The sequence below is a fragment of the Mandrillus leucophaeus genome, unplaced genomic scaffold (assembly GCF_000951045.1).
Source record: "Mandrillus leucophaeus isolate KB7577 unplaced genomic scaffold, Mleu.le_1.0 Scaffold65, whole genome shotgun sequence".
Lineage (NCBI taxonomy): Eukaryota > Metazoa > Chordata > Mammalia > Primates > Cercopithecidae > Mandrillus > Mandrillus leucophaeus.
Window position 1 is genome coordinate 1,539,163 of NW_012107030.1, and position 18,544 is coordinate 1,557,706.

General features: G+C 45.5%; 1 pseudogene; it reads left to right on the top strand.

Moving 5' to 3' along the window:
• The first annotated feature begins 6,105 nt into the window (after positions 1-6,105).
• On the top strand, positions 6,106-6,808 carry LOC105554551 (annotated as a pseudogene).
• Positions 6,809-18,544: the final 11,736 nt, after the last annotated feature.

An 18,544-nucleotide genomic window follows, 5' to 3' on the forward strand; every position in this document is an offset into this window, starting at 1 on the left:
AACTAGCAAACCTAGACAACATTCAAACCTCAGAGCCCATAACTCATTTCTTTCCTTCCTCTTCAACTGTGAGGCCTTCCTGAAGATTTGGGGACTGTGGCATTGCTCAGTCTGTTGAAGGGTTGGACCGCGGACCTGGTCATATCCTCAGCTTGGGCAGATTCTTCTCCACTGGTTCTTAGCTCCCTGTCCTTGACTCTGATTGCTGGCCAATGTGGGAGATGTTTTGGGCACAGCTAATTACGTCTGAGCACCTGGGCAGCTCTCATTTACTGGTGCTAATTAAATGACTTCAGTGCTAGTGGTACCCATTACCTAGCTGATTACTTTTACTCTGCTATTAACAGTGAAATTACTGAGCCTGGAAAAGGTCTGTTGGGAAAGAAATAACTCTTATTTGGGTGGGATGATTATTTCATTTTTACTATATATTACGTCCTTTTAAACAAACAACCTTTAGACATCATTTCATTTTGGAAACCTCTTTACCAATCCCCAAATCTAAAATTTGGCAGAATTTGGTGATGATAAAATTTCCACTTCAAGTAAAATTTTAATTTCTCATGGATTTATTACCATTTTCCATGGCAGGGCATATTTCCCTTTGAATTTAGAGCACTTCTCCTTCGAATATCTCTCCAGAGACCAGGATGTGTGTGGATCTGAGAGACCAGGGGATGGACTTTGCTCTCTCCCCAGTGACCTCACAATGGCAAATTAAACCAGGAAAGTAAAACAATCAGTTCCTTTCTAGAGACGTTGTAACATCAGCCCTGGGAAAGGAGAAACAGCCATGCCCTCCTGTTGGCAGCAAGTTGAGCAACATGATCTCATGGGTCTTTTCCGTGTGTGACATATGATTCATACATATATATGAGTGCAGTTCTCAGTGAGCCAGGCCAATGGGGGAGAATAAACCTTGTTTCTTTCCATTTGACTCCCATATTTATAGGCAGGGGTCTTTGGGCTCTCTACATTCTTTTGTTGAACACATTTGGAGCGATTATTTTTTCTGTGCATGGTGGGTATTCTCTTTGCGGTCACGCACTCTGCTGTTTCAAAAACCAACCCTGGGCGATCTTCCTCTGCTGGGTTTATTTGGAAAAATCGGCATCCTCAGTGCCACTCACCCTTCAAAGCTGGAGAAAGCCGCTAGCCAAAAGCCAGATGGCATTTCTGTGCCGGTACACTCCCAGATGCACCAGGTGGCGGGGAGAAAGATGGAGGCAAGGTTTATGGAGGAGATCAACCAAGACAGGAGAAAAGGGAGTGCTCTGGATAAAAATAGCTCATGTATGAACTCCCGTCCCCCACTCCTTAATGATTTCTCTGCTGATGGTGTTTGGCTCTCAGAGGAGCAGTGGGCGCCGAGGATGGTTACTCAACTGAAGAGAAGTGGAGGGAACCCGCCTGCCAGGTGGGTTTTCCAAGCCTGCACGGCTCTAAACTTCTCCACATGTGAACAAGTGTTTACAGTTTTAAAGATGTGTTGAGTAATTGCACATGCGAGATAGCTCCCCTTTAATGCGCCCAGCATGTTCCACGGCTTTCTACGAGAACACCCTGGTTGACAATGAAATTGTTTGCCTTCTCTGTGTTGAGGCTTAAGGAGGTACTGGTTTGTGTTGAGATATAATTGGTAGCACTTGTGCCTTTGTAGTTCTTTTTTTAGCTACTGAAAATTACTGCCTTAATCCACTCTTTGCTTACCCGGATTACCATAGAAGCCCCACAGAGCCCCCTTCACATCAGAGAATAGAGTGGCAGTTCTTAAAACTTATTTTGATGCTCACATAACATTTCAAGATGCTGGGTAGAAAACAAAAACAACAATAGCATTAATTCCCTTTTAATTTCTCTCAATTTTCAAAAATTTTGAATCACTGTAAAATCATATAATTGTTCTTTTGCTATTTAAAAATCATCAAAAACCCTCCTGTTTTTACAGATGGGTTTCCCCACCTCCACCCCTTCTCTTAATTATTCCTTGCTCTCTTTATTTTCATGGGAAAATAGCTGGTGTCACCTCAGGGAGACAGGCAGGGCATTCTGCTTTGCTTGTTATTTTTTAGAGAGTTCTTTGTCTTCTCTCTGGCTTCCAGCAAAACACAGCCAAAATAGTTTGGCAGATCACTTTGCATTAGTAAAACTCTGCGTCAGCCATAACCAAGACCTGGAGTAAAGAACTAATGTCAACTTGCAAATACGTTGGAGAAACATCTCGAGATCCACAAACATCTTCCCCTCAGCTCTCAGATAGGATTCCATGAACAAGCAAGACGGATGGGTGGCTGAGATGTTACCTGCTTGCCAGTCCTTCACCTGCCCCAAGATCTCCCCATCTCAGTGGCAAATGACGGAACTTCACAATCTGGCTGCTTCCTATCAATAGTTCCAGGGCTGCATATTTCCAACTCGAAAATCTTTTTACTACTGTTTTGCAGTTTTCCCAACTGAGCACTTTGGCATCTGAGAAAGAGACTCTGAGAGGCACGGCCCTGTGAAGACTGAACTCTCCCTCCTAGTTGGCCAGCTCTGCCCCTGCTCCGGACTCACTGTGGACACCACCTTCATTCTTCCTGCAGGCCTTCTGCAGGAAGTTAGTCAGGGACATCCTCACCTGAGAGATGTTATGTGGAGAAGACCTATGATTTCCCAAGTCTTTTCAACATTTGAGTCTGAGCTTCTGTCTGGCTGGAATCAGACATTCATTACATTTAAATAAGAAGTAAAATCGTATTAACACTTCTTGCTTTCATCCAAACGTTTTCCATGAGGCTGCACTGCCTCTCTTCCTCCTAAGCCAGGGTTAGGGCAGCCTATAGATGAGTTTTTCTGTTAGTAGAATGGTCTGGTGGCAGCGACAACTGGAGAAGCCCCTGTCTTTTCCTCCCACTGCCTCCCACTCCCATAGCTGTAGCAGTGGAATTGGGATGCTGATTATTCCAGGATAATTATTTGTTGCTTTGCCATTTTGTGGGATTCTTGAGGATCGTTTCTGTGGTTGCTCACTTTTGTGCACCTCTGATTTTTATGTAGAGTAGGTGTTCAATAAATATTGTTTGACTAAATTCGATATTCTCTTTGAAGTGGTGCTTATTTCTGATTGGCATTAATCCTAGAACTGGCACTAAAGATAAAATTCCTGCAGCATGGCATAGAGGTGCAAGGGCTATATTGGAAGCAAGAAGCGTAGACATGGCCTTGGAGGGTCTGTAGTCAGTTGGCAGAGCAGTTGGGACCAGGTGCTCCCACACAGAGGATGGTGGTGATGCATAGGCAAGGCTGGAAGGTCTAGAAAGGATATAGAAGAATGCAGGCATCCATTTATTCATCAGCAGGTGTTGGGTGTCTGGGAGAGGGGAGCAGATACTGGCTGGGGTCCTGCGGGCCCACAGTGAACAGGAGAAAAGCAAACACTCTCCTTTTGGTGTGTACCACTTACTGAGGGAGGCAGATGATAACATGTGTTAAATTCCAAGAAGTGCTGCAAAAGAAAGGTACTCCCTCCCCAGCAGGGGCTCAAGAGTAGCAGACTTGAATCCAGGAATCCTTGGACAAGAGAAAAGAGGGTAGATGATGAACACAGGGCCTTGGACCCAGAGCATCAGAGCGGGTACTCAGGATCATGACGGGGGCCTGAGGTGGGGATGGAGTTGCAGCAAGGGAGGCTAGATACCAGATCCCAGAAATCCAGGTTGGAACTCCTTAAATCTCTTTTGCCTTAGGTAAGGATCGGTCCGGAAGAAGGAGACAGGGCTGAGCTTAAAGTCCCAAGTCAGTTTCACTCCAGTCATTCATTCACAGAGCACCCACCAGATGACTGCTAATGTAATGGGCAAATAGAAAAATCAGCACAGTTCCTGTTCTTACAGAGTTTTCACTCCAATGGGAAAAATGATCAAGTAGCAATTACACAAATATATCTAATTACAGACTGCTGAAAGTGCTACGAGGGAAAGAAATAGGGGCCATAGTAACCAGAGAGTCTAATTTAAAGTAGATTTTTACTGAGGTCTCTCTGAGGACCCAAAGTTTGGCCTAGAGGAGTTGGGCTAATGAGAAGTGAGTGGAAGAGCACTTTACGTAAAGCAAACAACATGTGCAAAAGGCCTGTGGTCTGCAGAAAAATGCCCCCGCCCCCCACCCACAGATGTTCACACCTGAATCCCTGGAGCCTGTGAATATCTTCTAACATAGCAAAAGAAACTTTGCAGATTAAGGTTGTGGTCCTCAAGACGGGTTGATAGCCTGGATTATCAGGGGGCCCCAATCTAATCACACGAAACATTAAAAGGAGAGAAGCTTTCCCAGCTGCAGCCAGAGAATGGTGTGCCAACAGAAGGGTCAGAAAGATGCTACATTTGAAGATGGGCTGTACACTGGAATGCGGGCAGCTTCTAAGAGTTTGGAAGGCAAGGAAACACATTCTCTCCCACAGCCTCCAGAAAGGAATGCATTCCGGCAGACTCCAAGGCTTTAGCCCTGTGAGACCCATGTGGGCTTCCGACCTAGAGAACTGTAAGATAGGAAATGAATACAGTCTTGGTACATACCGAACAACTTGGTACATTCCAGAGACCAAAAGGTGGTGGCTGTTATGGCTAGAGTATTGTATATAAGACAAACACACAAATGATTTAAGTGACTGAAACAGGGAAGGGACTGACATGATGATCTGATTTCTATTTTGCAATTCCACTTTAGATGTTAGGTGGAGAAAGGACTGGGGAGTAAGTGTAGAATGGAGAGACTGGTTAGGAGTCTATTTTAGGAGCCCTCATGAAAGGTGGTAGGAGCTCCGATGAGGGTGGTATCAGAGAAGAGAGAGTAATGTATGCAGTTGAGAGCTGTCTGGAGGTGTAATTAATCAGATGTGATGATTGACTGGACTCAGGGAGCAAAGAAATAGGAATCCAGATGCCCCCTCTCCTCCCCAGGCTTCTGACTTGATCAGAGGGTGAGAGTATAGGTCTAGAAAGCTGGACAGAGGCAGGGTTTGCAACACCCAGCTACTGCACAGATGGCTCCACTTGCCACCAGCAAAGCTGATCACTGAGAAGCATCTGTCATCTCAGAAATCCTCCAGAAAGCCAGGGAACTGCCTACTACAAGATTCACTGGTTGGGACTCTTTTTGAAGGTATGAGTGATAGAAAAACCAAAGTATCTGAAGCCCAAAGATAATTTATGCTTATTTTTAAGCTGGAAGTCCAGAGGTTACATTTGGCTTAGTCTGAGCTTGATTCAGGGTTCGGATGATGTCACAGGGCTCATCCTTTGGCCTCACTTCCTTTAAGGGGCTTCATTCTCCATCACTGTGTCCTGAAGCCCCAAGTCCAGCAAAAGAGAGTGTCTTTGTCCCAGAATACCCAGTGAAATTACTGAGATTCATTTTGATTGAACCAGCCTTGATCCAATCCCACCACCACCACTAAGGACACCTCAGGACAGGGAAGGGAAGGTGCTGGATGGCTTTGCCTGGGTCAGGAGTTCCACTGCATAAATTGTGGCCAGAGAGAGAGAGGAAGGGGTGGAGGCCCAAAGAGAAGTCAGAAGTGCTCCCTACAGGAAACAGGCTGGGTAGGCACAGAACAGCCAGCTCCTCAGCCCCCCGTGCAAACATCCACAATCCCTGGCTACTTTACTGATTGATAGCAAAAGTGTGTGCAGACCCAGACATACGGCTTTCTGACTGAGAACCGCGTGTAAAACTAAAGCGAGCTGAGTTCATCATCAGGGCTGTCTCTTCCACTGGCTGTTGTTTCTCATAGTCACAGTGTGAGCAGAACAGAAGTGCCAGGTTGGAGGGGATGGGAAGGGTAGATCATGTGAAATGGCAGGTGGTATCAGGGAAGAGGCTGGCTTGGGAACTACAGATGAAGGCAGTGGTCTGGGCCCACTGAGTGTGGGGGCAACAACATTCTGGGGCATCGCTGGGCTGTCCATCTCAAGTGTTAGGCACATCTCTGAGGAAGGGTCCTAGTTTTAGTGGCCCCTTTCCATGGGAAAAGCAGTGTCCCAATGGCCAAGGGTCCCCCTTGCCCAGGCATCTTGTCCCTTGCTCTCATCTTGGTTCTTTCTTTTCGCTGCTGCAGCCACAACCATGAGTATGCTCAGGCTTCAGAAGAGGCTTTTCTCTAGTGTCCTCTGCTGTGGCAAAAAGAAGGTCTGGTCGGACCCCAAGGAGACCAGTGAAATCGCCAATGCCAACTCCCATCAGCGGATCCGGAAGCTGATCAAAGATGGGCCGATCATCCACAAGCCTGTGACTGTCCATTCCTGGCTCAATGCTGGATGAACACCTTGGCCTGCCAGAAGAGCAGGCACATGGGCATAGGTACGTGAAAGAGTACAGCCAATGCCCGAATGCCAGAGAAGGTCATGTGGGTGAGGAGAATGAGGATTCTGTGCCAGCTGCTCAGAAGATACCGTGAATCTCAGAAGATTGATCACCACATGTATCACAGAAGATACCACGAATCTAAGAAGGTTGATCGCCACGTGTATCACAGCCTGTACCTGAAGGTGAAGCGGAATATGTTCAAAAACAAGTGGATTCTCATGGAACACATCCACAACCTGAAGGCAGACAAAGCCTGCAAGAAGCTCCTGGCTGACCAGGCTGAGGCCGGCAGGTCTAAGATCGAGGAAGCATGCAGGCACCGTGAAGAGCGCCTCCAGGCCAAGAAGGAGTAGATCATCAAGACTTTGGTTTAAGGAGGAAGAGACCAAGAAATAAAAGCTCCCCCTTTGTCTGTACATACTGGCCTCTGTGATAACATAGATCAGCCATTAAAATAAAACAAGCCTTAAAAAATAAAGGGCATATAATTTCCTACTCTTCCCCAATTCAGGGAGGCCATGGGAGTTTCAATCAGCCTCGGGGGGCTGTGTGTCTTCAGCAGACATTATTTGAGGGACTAGGCAGGGCCTGGGGTCATTGGATCCACCTCTTGGCCCTACTGCCTTTGGGTGGGCTCAGTAACCGAGTAATTGAGAAAGGCCTGGGTAACATTCTGAAGGCTCTCTAGAAGGCAGTGATGTGTGTGTCACATCTCAGAAAAGGTTCTAGAAAAAATAATGCTAAGACCTGGGCACATAGGCAAGGGACATTTTATTTGATATGGCCTGTGGGCTGTTCAGACCAAAGCAGATACCGTCAGGGCCCTGGCTATAGCACCCCTGCTCTCCTCATTGCTTTCTATGCTCATAGTTTGCTACTGCAAGCAGCTAAGGCTCCCCTGCTGATGGCATTCTGTGGCTGGGAATGTGCTTGTCCCTATTCTAGGGCGGGCTGCGTTGCCGGATAGGTAACACCACCAGAAGCAGAAGCAGCTCTCACCAGCGACTGATGGGGGCTGAGGAGTGAATGCCCAGGCTCCCCCAGTGCCATGTACTCTTAGGAAGACAATATCCTCTCTCAGAAGTTCCAGAGAGCAGAGATGAGCTGGTAAACAAGCTCTTTGGTACGAGAGGAAGTAGAATAAGGGTCTCAGTGATCCACCAAATCCCTCACGGCCAGCTAGGAGGGGCATTGCTATGTGTGCCCCTCTCTGATTATATAGGCAGCCTTGCCCTTCACTACAGGGTTGTGGGTGTGCCAGGGACCAGCACTCTTCAGACCCTGACTCAGGAAGCCTGCCCACCTGCCATGGCAGCCCTGGCCTGCCGGAGAGGCTATTACAGCTGAGTTATGTCTCCCTGATCTCCAGGATGGTTAGGCTTCTGTCCAGCCAGCTCGGGCTGGCTCCAGCAGGCCTTTTGCTATTTGGCCCCAGCGCTGCAAGTCACGTTCTCAGACCCTTGGGTGATGGACTGAAAAGATGGAGCAAATGGTTCTGAGTTCCCTTCTCCACTTTACCTTCCCCAGGGCATCTCACTTCTGGGCTGCCTTTATCTTTACACCAGAAGAGCGCTCTCTATGCTTTACTGTCAGTAGGATTTTTTAAAATAGGGTTTCTATGGTGGAACAATGTCCCTTGTTTGGAAATACACAGAGCTTTATAAAATATGTTCCTGTGTTTTCCTGGATCAGGGCATATTGTAGAGCCTAGGGATTTATTTACAATGAAGAAATTGTTTTTGCAAATTGTGGTTAAACAAAGGGATTGTTTTTGGAGAGCTGAGTAAAGGAGACATTGTTTATAAGTTATTTGGGACACAAGCTGCCAAGGGATGATTTTACAGGGAATCGGGGGGAGGCAGTCAATAAGCACAGTTGTCCATTTCTTTGGAACAGGCAAACTCAGACTGAAACGCTGTCACCTCTATCATTCATCCCTTCTTTCTTCAAGCTTATTTCATCTTTTCTGCTTCAGTCCCTGCCAATGAGCACGCATCAGTGGTTCCCCCAGCACGGTCCCCTCTCCTCGGGGTTCCATCGCACTGGCTCCTCCAAAGCTCAGGAGTAGGAGATTTGCTGCAGGACCTTCCTTATCACACCACGGGTCTCTGCTTCCAAAGAGCTCTCAACGCTCTGGAGATAGAAAATCTTTTTCGCCTGCACAGAGTCCCCAAGCAGGGGGAAAACGGAGCATGTCAGAGTTCATAAGATGAAAATAAGAGCCAAATCCAAACTCTTTCCATTGTCACAGTCACATCTTAGGAGCTTTCCCAAGTGGCAAAACTAGGGCACAGAGGCAACAAGCCCTATGAACGAGACCTGCTTCTCTGGAGGATCCAGCGAGTGGCGTATCTGCCATTGAGAAGATATATCCTGACTTATGTAAGGCAAGTTGTCTTCTTCCAGGGCCTGAGCTTTATGTATTTAGAATTTTCCTTTTGGGGGAGCAGAATGAACTTCAGTGACTGGGCAGGAAGGTGTGGGTGTGTGAGATGGGGCTTCTTGGCCTAAAATATTCACTCCACAAATGACATTTTAGCACTGAAAGAGATCTTAAAGAATGTATTTTCCTTCTGGATCCCTATTAGAGTGAAAATATCCCTAGGAAGTGTGAGCTTCTGAGTGATGAACACCCAGACAGTCTTCAGCATCTGTGGTGACAGGCTGACTGCTGTTGGGATGCATGCAGGTGTGTGGATGGGAAGAGATGAGAGGGCTCCCTGATGGAAACAGTATGTGGACCCCACTCCACTTACCTGGCAATTTTTCCAAGGGCAGTGGACATCTTATTCAGTATCACTTATGGGTAGTTCAGACCCATAGCCCCTCAGCAATCCCCATTCCCTTACAAACTAAGGGTTTCTGTGGCAAGCCACTGAGGCTTCCTTCCCCTGAGGGCCTTGTGCAGCTGGGAGTATACGCATCCTCTTTTAGGGTGGCTGGAATCCTGAGTAGGGGATACCACAAGGAGAGGCTCTTACCAGTCACTGATGGGTGTTGGGGGAGAAATGCACCAGCTCCCTAGTGCCCTGTGCTCTCAGGAGGATGACCGTAAGGACAGCATCATCTCTGAGGCCCTCGGCAGGTAGCAGGTGCAGGTAAACGGGCTTTTGGGAGAGGATGGGCCCAGGTAAAGCCCCCATTTGTAGCATTCGCCAATTTCCGTGGTGTAAATACTGCCTCTCTCACTGTAGATGAATTTAGGTTACCAACAGATGTCCCTGAACTTGGAGTGGGGGAAGGACGCACACCACTGGCCCTTGCAAGTCAGTTCCCACGGCTCCCACATGTCCCTGCCAGAGGGACTGAGGCCCTGCAGCCCCTGGCGGTAACATGCTGGTGCTGGCATCTTTCCCTTCCCTGTCTCCGTGCCCCGCTACCACATCATTGCTCCCTAGATCCCCTCCAAAATAAACAACTTGGACCCAAACACTCGTTTCAGGAGCTGCCTCTGGTGGCCTGCAAATTAGACCCCGATATGCTCAGACTCTGTTGTTCTCTGAACAAAGTGGGCAGAATGCTCCACTGGATAAAGAAATGTGTGTCCTGCATGGGTCCCAGCCTCTCTTTCAGCCTTGCTCACCCCCACAACCTAACAGCTTTCTCTGATGTCCTCCCCACACCACTGAGGTCTCACTCCCCAGGGGTTCTACCCCCGGCCTCTCCTCCACTTGTGCCTCTCAGTCTTCCACCACTTCTTCAGGCCGGATTCTTGTCCAGCTTCCACTCAAAGGTCACCCCTGGTCTGTCTGGGCAGAATGAACTACTTCCTTCCTGTTTCATTGAGTTGTTTGAGCCTTAATTACAGCATTTATCCGCACTCGGCTTCTATTAGCTTTGCTTGGGTTTGTGACTCTCCCTCCTGGCTCCGGGAACCTGGAGGGCAAGGACTATCTGAGCAGCATCCACCCAGGAGCTGGCTGGGGGGTTGTGAATAATATTTGCTGAAGTAAATGGGCCTGACACTGGCCAGAGTTGTTCACTCCCCAGCTCCTGCTTCAGTTTTCTCCAGCTCACCACGGAGAGCACGCCCGTCCTCGGAGCGGGCTGGTGCGGTCATGGCTCCATGCCCTAGGAGGGCAGTTTTAAGTGGGTGCCCATTGCTTCCATCCTAAAGGGGAAAGGATACCAGACTCCACGGAAAATTTTCCAGTTATGCCGGGAATGTGTTCAGTATAGCAAGGAGAGGTGAGATAGAATCTAGTTTCCAAAATTTCCCTCTAACGAGAAAGTAAGGTCGCCCGGCAGTCAACACAGTCTAGTGAACACTCTGATTGTCAAGATTGTCAGGGGACACATTACTTTGTTCTTTCATCCCTTTGTTTATCAAATACGTATCAAGAGCCTGGGAGTATCCAGGGATTAAGAGGCTCTGTCTGAGCAGCCTGGCCCCAGACTTGGTACCCTCCCTGTCACAGGCTGGGAAGCAGTGGAAAGTCACTGAACCCCCGGAGCTCAATCTCCACTTCTGGAAAATGGGGATGATGTAGTACCTACCTCTGAAGAGTTTGGGGAACATTTGAACGAGATGCTGTACATGAAATGTTTTGTGTTTACTACCTGGTACAGGTAAGCGTTCGATATACATCAGCTGTTGTTAAAATAAGAATGCGGGTCAGGCTCTGTGTGAAGCTCAAGGAGTAATCATTTGAATACGGGGTAGCTCCTGTCCTTGGGAAGTCCACAGTCCCAGGAGAGAGACAGAAAACAGACCCCAAGATCTCAGGGCAGGATGCAAGAGGTCTGAAAACAAGATTTGCAGGGGTCTCAGGAGGGCTGGGGAGATGACACAGCAGGGCCCTTCCCCCAGCCAGGAGCTATTCTGTAATTCCTCTGACTTCCCATAAAAATGCTCAGTTTAGCTAAAACTCTAACCTTTATATTTCTACTCTGGCATAGTGGAGGAGGCTAGCTGGGATAGAGCTGATATTGATGGAGAAAACAGGACAGTAGGGGAATGCCGGGGCCTCCCCTGCCATCTTCCGTCATCACAAAGTCCTCCTCCCCTAAGACAGGAAGGTGGAGTGAACAGGTCTCAGAGGCCCCTGGCTGATGTCTTCAATCCCCTGCAATTTCAAGGAGCAACTGCTGGCTCCTCCTCAGGAACACTTCTCGTTCAAATGAACTCTTGGGTTTTTTTTCCAGCTACTTAAACTCTCTGATTTGTTTAATCCAGGAAATGAATTGTAAAATGGGAACTCTCTTACTCAACTTCTGTTATCTCTTGGCTCTAAACAAAATTAGAAGTAATATTCCGTATCACCCTTTTAGGTCTAAGGAAGCAGCGGTCTGCAAACGGGTGATTTGACTCTCTAGGGGGCATCTGGCAACATCTGAAGATATTTTTGGTTGTCATGACTTGGGGAGGGGATGGTTGTGCCACAGGCATCTAGTGGGTCGAGGTCAGGGATGCTGCTAAACATCCTGCAATGCACAGAACAGCCCCCACCACAAAGAATTATCCAGTCTAAGATGCCGATAATGCTGAGGTTGAGAAAGTCTGGTCTGAGAGAATGAAAATTAGGTGGTGTGTGTGTGTGTGTGTGTGTGTGTGTACATGTGTCCGTGTGCATGAAAGAGCAAGACCCATGGATTGGCTGTGAAGGAGGATGCACTACCTTTCCAAGGTCATAGAAGGTCATGGAGCGGGATGCCACTTTAGACTTCACTATATCAGAATCAGATTTACTGGTCAATTCAACTCCCCAATACAAAGTCATATTCAGTTTCTAATGAGAGCGGATGGGAAACAGATCTGTGAAATGAAGCCAGAAGTTGACTGAGTAGACATTTATGAGGCATCTGAAGCTCACACTTGTGTCCAGTGACGTAACTCTGATGATAGCTAGAGAAATCCAGACTTCAAAATTCCAAACAAAATAGGGAGTTGTGGCCGGGGTCAAGGGGGTGAAATGGAAAAGAGCCTGGTCATTATAATGGATCTCCTACCGTGACACCAGCAACGAGCAAGCAGCATTAAAAAATAAACAGGACGTTCTCCTTCCAGGAGTCACGATCAACACTAATTGGTTTGGCGATACCTTAGTGACCATCTGGGAGGGAGACCCCTCGCCTGGCTCTGGATGTCAGGCGATCGAGGCTCTGCGGTGACTGTGGTAAAACATCTGCTTTTTGGGCTTCATGGTCCCGGGCAGTCTGGGCCACTGCTTCTCCCGTAGCACTTGCAAAGCAAGTGGCCTGAAGGCCTTTGCCCCCTTTGCAGATATCTGGCAATTACTCTCCTTTTGAAGTGGCTGAGCATTCCAGGGTGTTGGATGCCGTGCAGACTTCTCATCACGAAGGGTCTTGTTGGAGTCACTATTTATTTTAACCTCTCCTACTTGCAGACTCTGAATTTCGGTCTCCAGCTGTAGGGCATTTCCAGCATGGATTGTGCAGGCAGAATGCAGCCAGAGAGCCAATAACCCTTGATGCAGAACACACTTCCAGAGTACTAAAGAGGCCCTAAAGTTGCTTAAGGAACCCAGCTCCAGACAAAGACACCATGGCACCCATGTACCTTGGAAGAGCCTAGGAAGAAAGCACAGGGCTCTGTGGGATAGCCTCCATCTATATCCAGTCTGATCACTTACATGAGTGGAACTATCATTTTTTGAGCGATTGAATTAGTCGTTGGAACATTTCTTGAGTGTCTGCCATATTTTTAACAATGTCCTAGATCCTGGAGACTCTTGGGAAGGTAGACATTGGGCAAAGGAGGGAGGACAGAAAGAGACATACATAACCTCAAGGAGCCCAAGGGCTGAATATAGGTCTAAGGCCCTGCTCTTTTGTGAAATGAAGTCTCTAGGGCAATGGAGGTGGGTGTAAGTAACTTGCTGGCAGTGAGGGGAGATGCCCAACCAGAGCTGGGCTCTGTGCTAATTGTCTTGGATTCCAACACACTGTGTGCAATTCAGGAGAAAATGGATGTGGAATCAGCAGTCCATGTGGAGAGGCCGTAGGTAAGGCTTTTGATCCATTGGTGAAAATGGCTGGGGATATCCCCAAAGACTTTCTCAGTGGAGCCAGTTCGAAGCTTGTGTCCCAGGGAAGCTGTCAGGTCAGTTTCTTCTTGCAGGACCTTCCTAGGCCATTGGAGCATCATTGAAAGAAAAGTTTTCAAGAAGACTCTAGACATGGCAGGAAAGTGTTCTGATTGATTATTGCTGTGTGCCAAAGTCCCAAGAGGGAGGAGGGTGGTAGCGTGCAGCACGCCTTCTCTTGGTAAAACTGCAACACTTCAAAGCAGCCCCTGGGTGCCTGCGTCTGTTCTGTGGCCTGCTGAAGAGCTTTGGTGAGGTTTGTGCCCTCTTAAAATGACTCTCGCACACGAATCCACCACCACCAAGAAGGCTGTGGTGAAGCTTATGGCACGGAAGACCTTGATTTCGGGAAAAGAGCTGCCGTTGTCACCACAGATACAGCACGTTGACTCTAAACCCAGGGCCATCTCTGGGTGCTGCTGTTGTTTATCTCCTGCTTCATGGTGAGTGGTGCTATGGTTCTTCCAGAACTCTGCAGACACTTTGCAGAGCTACTGAGACCACTCAACTCTTTAAAAAGTTCCCCAAGACTCTGATTTATACTTTACTGTTTGTCTTTCTTTTGTCTTATTTATTCATTTTTAATATATTAAATTGTGGCTAGAATAAGCCTATTTGATGTATCTGGAGAATCTAAAATAGCTTACAGTGCTTTTGAAATGTGGTTAGAGAAATCTTACCTTGAGGAGGATTTGTGATCTCATTAATCATTTCTAAGTTAGAAAGTTCTCCTTCTAGAGCTCAGTTGTTCAGCTGCATTTCTGGTTTTTTGCTGTTATTTATTTAACATTTAACACATATCAGTCTGTAGCTATTTTACAGTTTGATAATAATTTGGATTGACAGCTAAATTTCCCAGTATTATTTCCTGAATAAACTATTTTTTACTAATTATGTTATGCAGCTTATTTTATTATAAATATATATGAATATGTATTTGTATATACTAATAAATAACATATGTACAAATATGTTAATAAATGGATTCATACATTATGTGTAGTATATATTTATAACATACACATTTATGTATATTATATATATAAATTTTTCATACACATATGTTCTAAGTTCATTTTAGGGCTATCTACTCTATTTCATTTGCTGTTGGTTCTAGTTCCAGTAAAAGATTGTTTTAAATTCTGATAGGGCAAGATATAGCATTTTTAAATTTTAAAATAATCTAAGCTGTTCTTTTTTATTCTTCTGGAAAATCTTTAAAATTATCTTTTCAATTAAGTTCAGCATATACATTATTGGGAAAGAACTAATACCTTCGTAGTACTTTGGTTTTCTGTCTTGAAACATGATACCTTTCTCTGTTTACTCCGACCTTCTTTTTGTGTCTCCCACAAAGTTTTGTCATTTTCACATAATTTTCTTATGACATTATTCCAGTGTATTATTATTATGAATTGGTTCTTCTATTATCTTTTTAATTAATTAGTTCTGGTATTTTTAAGAAATTATTATTTTTGTATGTTTATTTTATATCTGGCCACTTTAATGACACTTCTATTATGAATGGATCTCTTGATTTTTCTAGATATATAATCATATTGTTTACTTAGGGAAAAATTTTACATCCTCCTTTCTAGTAGTTTAGTGCTCATTCCCTTTTCTTATGTTATTGCATTGTCTAGATCAGGGCCTAGCAAATTGCCTGGCACATAGTAGATGATCAATAAAACTATTGTTGAGTAGGTGAATTGGTGGATTCTTACTGAAAGTATTTAATTTGTTATTAGATGGCCTATTTTAATCTTCAGTTAAATATGAGATTCCAGTAGTCTCACCTAGTACAACATGGATAAAGTTAAACGTGCTTAAAGATAAAGTACAGCATATCTTTCCCATTCTTGCCCACGTCCTCGCCCCCACCTCTTCTCCATTGCTCTGGCAAGTGAATTTGTTGTTCCTCAACTCTGGGTGCCATCTCATTCAGCTGCTGTGTTGCCACTTCAGCTTGGTCCTGCCCCTCCCTCAGGGAGCCTTAGCTGTCCTCTGCACCTTCACTGAGCGGCACCACAGCCCTGGCACCACTACCCATCACAAGCTCTGCTGAGTAAAACTGCATTTACTGGGGCAGCTGCTGCCTCCTCCACTGAGTACCACTGTCCTGCCAGCCACTGTGGCCACCCCTTGACACCATGATTATTGATGTGGCCTTTACAACTTCCAGAAATAGAGGACTTCATCTCCCAGCTCCCTTGTGGTTACTAGAGTCTCTGTTGTATTCCATTTTTATAGTAACCTATATGCAGTGGTCAAGAGCAAGGTGTTCAGTATCCCATGCACCAAGGCTTGAGCTCTGTTTGCTAAGTACCAGGTAGAGAATCTTGAACAAATCACAACCTTTCTGGACCCCCATATTCTTCATGTAAAAAATTGAATAAAACTCCAAATATCATCATTATAATTATTTTTAAACAGTGATGAAGAGCTGAGTCCATGTTTTCAATTATACCCATTATCCCTCACCCCTTCCTACCTTGTACTTCACACCCCAGATAGGCAAATACCTGCTTTTCTGTGTTGTTGCACATACCTGTGCTGCTGCTAATTCTCTCCCTTTTGCCTAGAACTGCCTCCCATAACCTTTCTCTGGCCACACTCCTACAGATCCTCTAAGACCCAGCTCAGTTGCCACCTCCTCAGGAAGCTCTCCCTGATTGGCCTGCCTTGCTGCAGGACCCACAGCCCCTGAAGGTTGGGATGGGACCTGATTAGTAAGTGCTCACAAAATCCACAGGGCAGACCTCATGCACTGATCACTTTGTTGTTGGGTTGTCTGTCTTCTCTGTTAGCTGATGAACATCTCGGAGGCAGGTTCTTTGTTTTATTCTCTTATATTCCTGGTACCAGCATCATACATGGCCCTTAGAAAGCTCAGTTGCTATTTGCTGCACTTCAGTGACTTACATGGATTGGATTGAACAGTATTTCTCTCTTGGGGGATGGGGTCCTCTTTGAGTAGGGCACTGATGGGTTGGGATGAAAAGAGGGGAATAATGACCCGATCAGGCCACCCAGCAGAATCCACCCTAATGGATAAAGAGAAGACAGACGCGCTAGCCAGATGTCCTACACCTTTAAACTATGGCTGCTTGGTTTGGGGGCTTCTAAGCAGCTTTACTTTAAAATGGAAAAGGCTCAATGTTTCAGTATGGCCCTTACCAAAGAGCTGGCCCTGTCTCTTTCCTCTTGATGAGGACAGCCAAGTTCAACATGCAGGAGCGATGGATGCAGAGACATGTGTCGCCCAGCAGCTAAACGCTTTCTGCTCAAAACAAGGCCCAATGGAAAGGATCAAAGGCTGCACATGGCCAGGCAGTGACAAATTTATGAAGTCCAGTCATCCTCATGAAAACATTGTGTATTTTAATCTGCCCAGTGGAAATAATTCAATCTTGAGTTTCTGTAGAAGGAATTGCGAGTCAGCTACACTTCTCCGTAAAGACGTAAGAGATCTGTTTAAAGTAACTTTTCCATCTTTCAAAGAATCAAGGTTTTCTTAGCAATAGAGGCACCTAAATGCACCTTTGTATTTCCTCGTGGTGAACCTCTCGAGTTCCATGAGTACACAAGCTTTGTTATTACAGTTAGATTTACAAACAAAATTGTTGGCATGGAAAAGTCCGTGGTAGGTGGAAGAGACCACCCATACGTGTGCGGATGAAAGCCCAGTTGGAAAATCTCCTTATGTCAGCCAAAAGTGTGACTGCGTTTCTAAAAACTTGGCTGTTCTCTTGGTGGTCGAAACAGTGAACCTTTTTGTTCATTGAATGCTGAAAAAACAAGTATGCCAAAGAGTGCCTTTTCCTAAAGGGTTTCAAAACTCTTAGCTATTTTTGACTCCTTTCTCTCAGGGCTTAAGAACATTCAACAAACGTGAATCAGAGATGTTTGATTGTTTCGTGTGTACGTCGGAGATTTCAGGCCATGGCTAACAAGTGTTGCATTTGCCTGCCATGGCACTTACAATGAGGCCTCTTTATGCCCAGTTCCTCTGGCTGAAGTCAGAGATGGATGCTGAATGTGTTCACTCGGTGGGGATGTGGGAGAGACGTTTGGGCATTGGATGAGAGGGGAAAAAAGCGTGATCTTTCATCTTGGAAAGTCCATTGTATAGGTGGCTGACCTAGGCTCCAAGCATAGTCTGTGGTTATGGAAGGGAGAGGCTGAGTCTCAAAACTGGGAGAGAACCAATGACTGGAATTTCATGAGCTTTCAACTTTTAACCAACTGGGCCAACAAATTATCCAACTGGTGTGTGTGTATGTGTGTGTTTGTGTGTGTACACATATATATGTAATTGTATATGTGTGTGTATATACATATACACATATATATAAAATACTGTGTAATGCTGTATATGTATGTGGATATGTGATACATTATATAATAAAGTTGACACAATTTCTCTGCAGTATTTTTATGTTTTTGTCATGACCTCTGATAAACTGAAAAAACTTTTGAACTAGTTTTTTTTAAATAAAAAAGTAACTATATGTACAAAGCAAAATCTCAAAGAGCACAATAAGCTCCTCAATAAAAAAAAAACTCTCCCTTTTATTCTGGGTCCCCAAGTCCCCTCCCATGGCAACTACTATTAACAGTTGTTTTTAAAGCAATCCTTCCAGAGATGTTCTAAACCTGCATTTGCACAAGCACATATACGCCTTCGAACCACACAGCCAAATCAAATGGGAGCATATTATGTAGTTCTCTACTTTTTCTTCCTAGTGATATAGTTTGAGATCCTGTTCTAACATGTTCATCTACCTTATTCTTTTTAAGGATGGTGTAGTGTCCCCTTTATTTAGATGTAGCCCAATTTAGCACACCATCCTTCACCAAAGGGCATGCAGGTCATTCCTAGCTTTCCGTTACAATAAACAGCACCATAGTTAATCTTCCATGTGCAAATATAGCTCTAGGAGAATCTCCCAGAAATGAGTTATCAGTGTAAATGGGTATATGCACTGCAATTCATTATTGACTGTCATTGTTATATTTTTATAGATATCCACCGAGGTTAAGCCAATTTATTCACCCACCAGTAAGGCCAAGAGCATCTGTTTTGTTATCCCCTCATTAGCCCCATGTGTTTCAATCTTTGCCAATTTGATGACGAAAAATGCTACAATAAA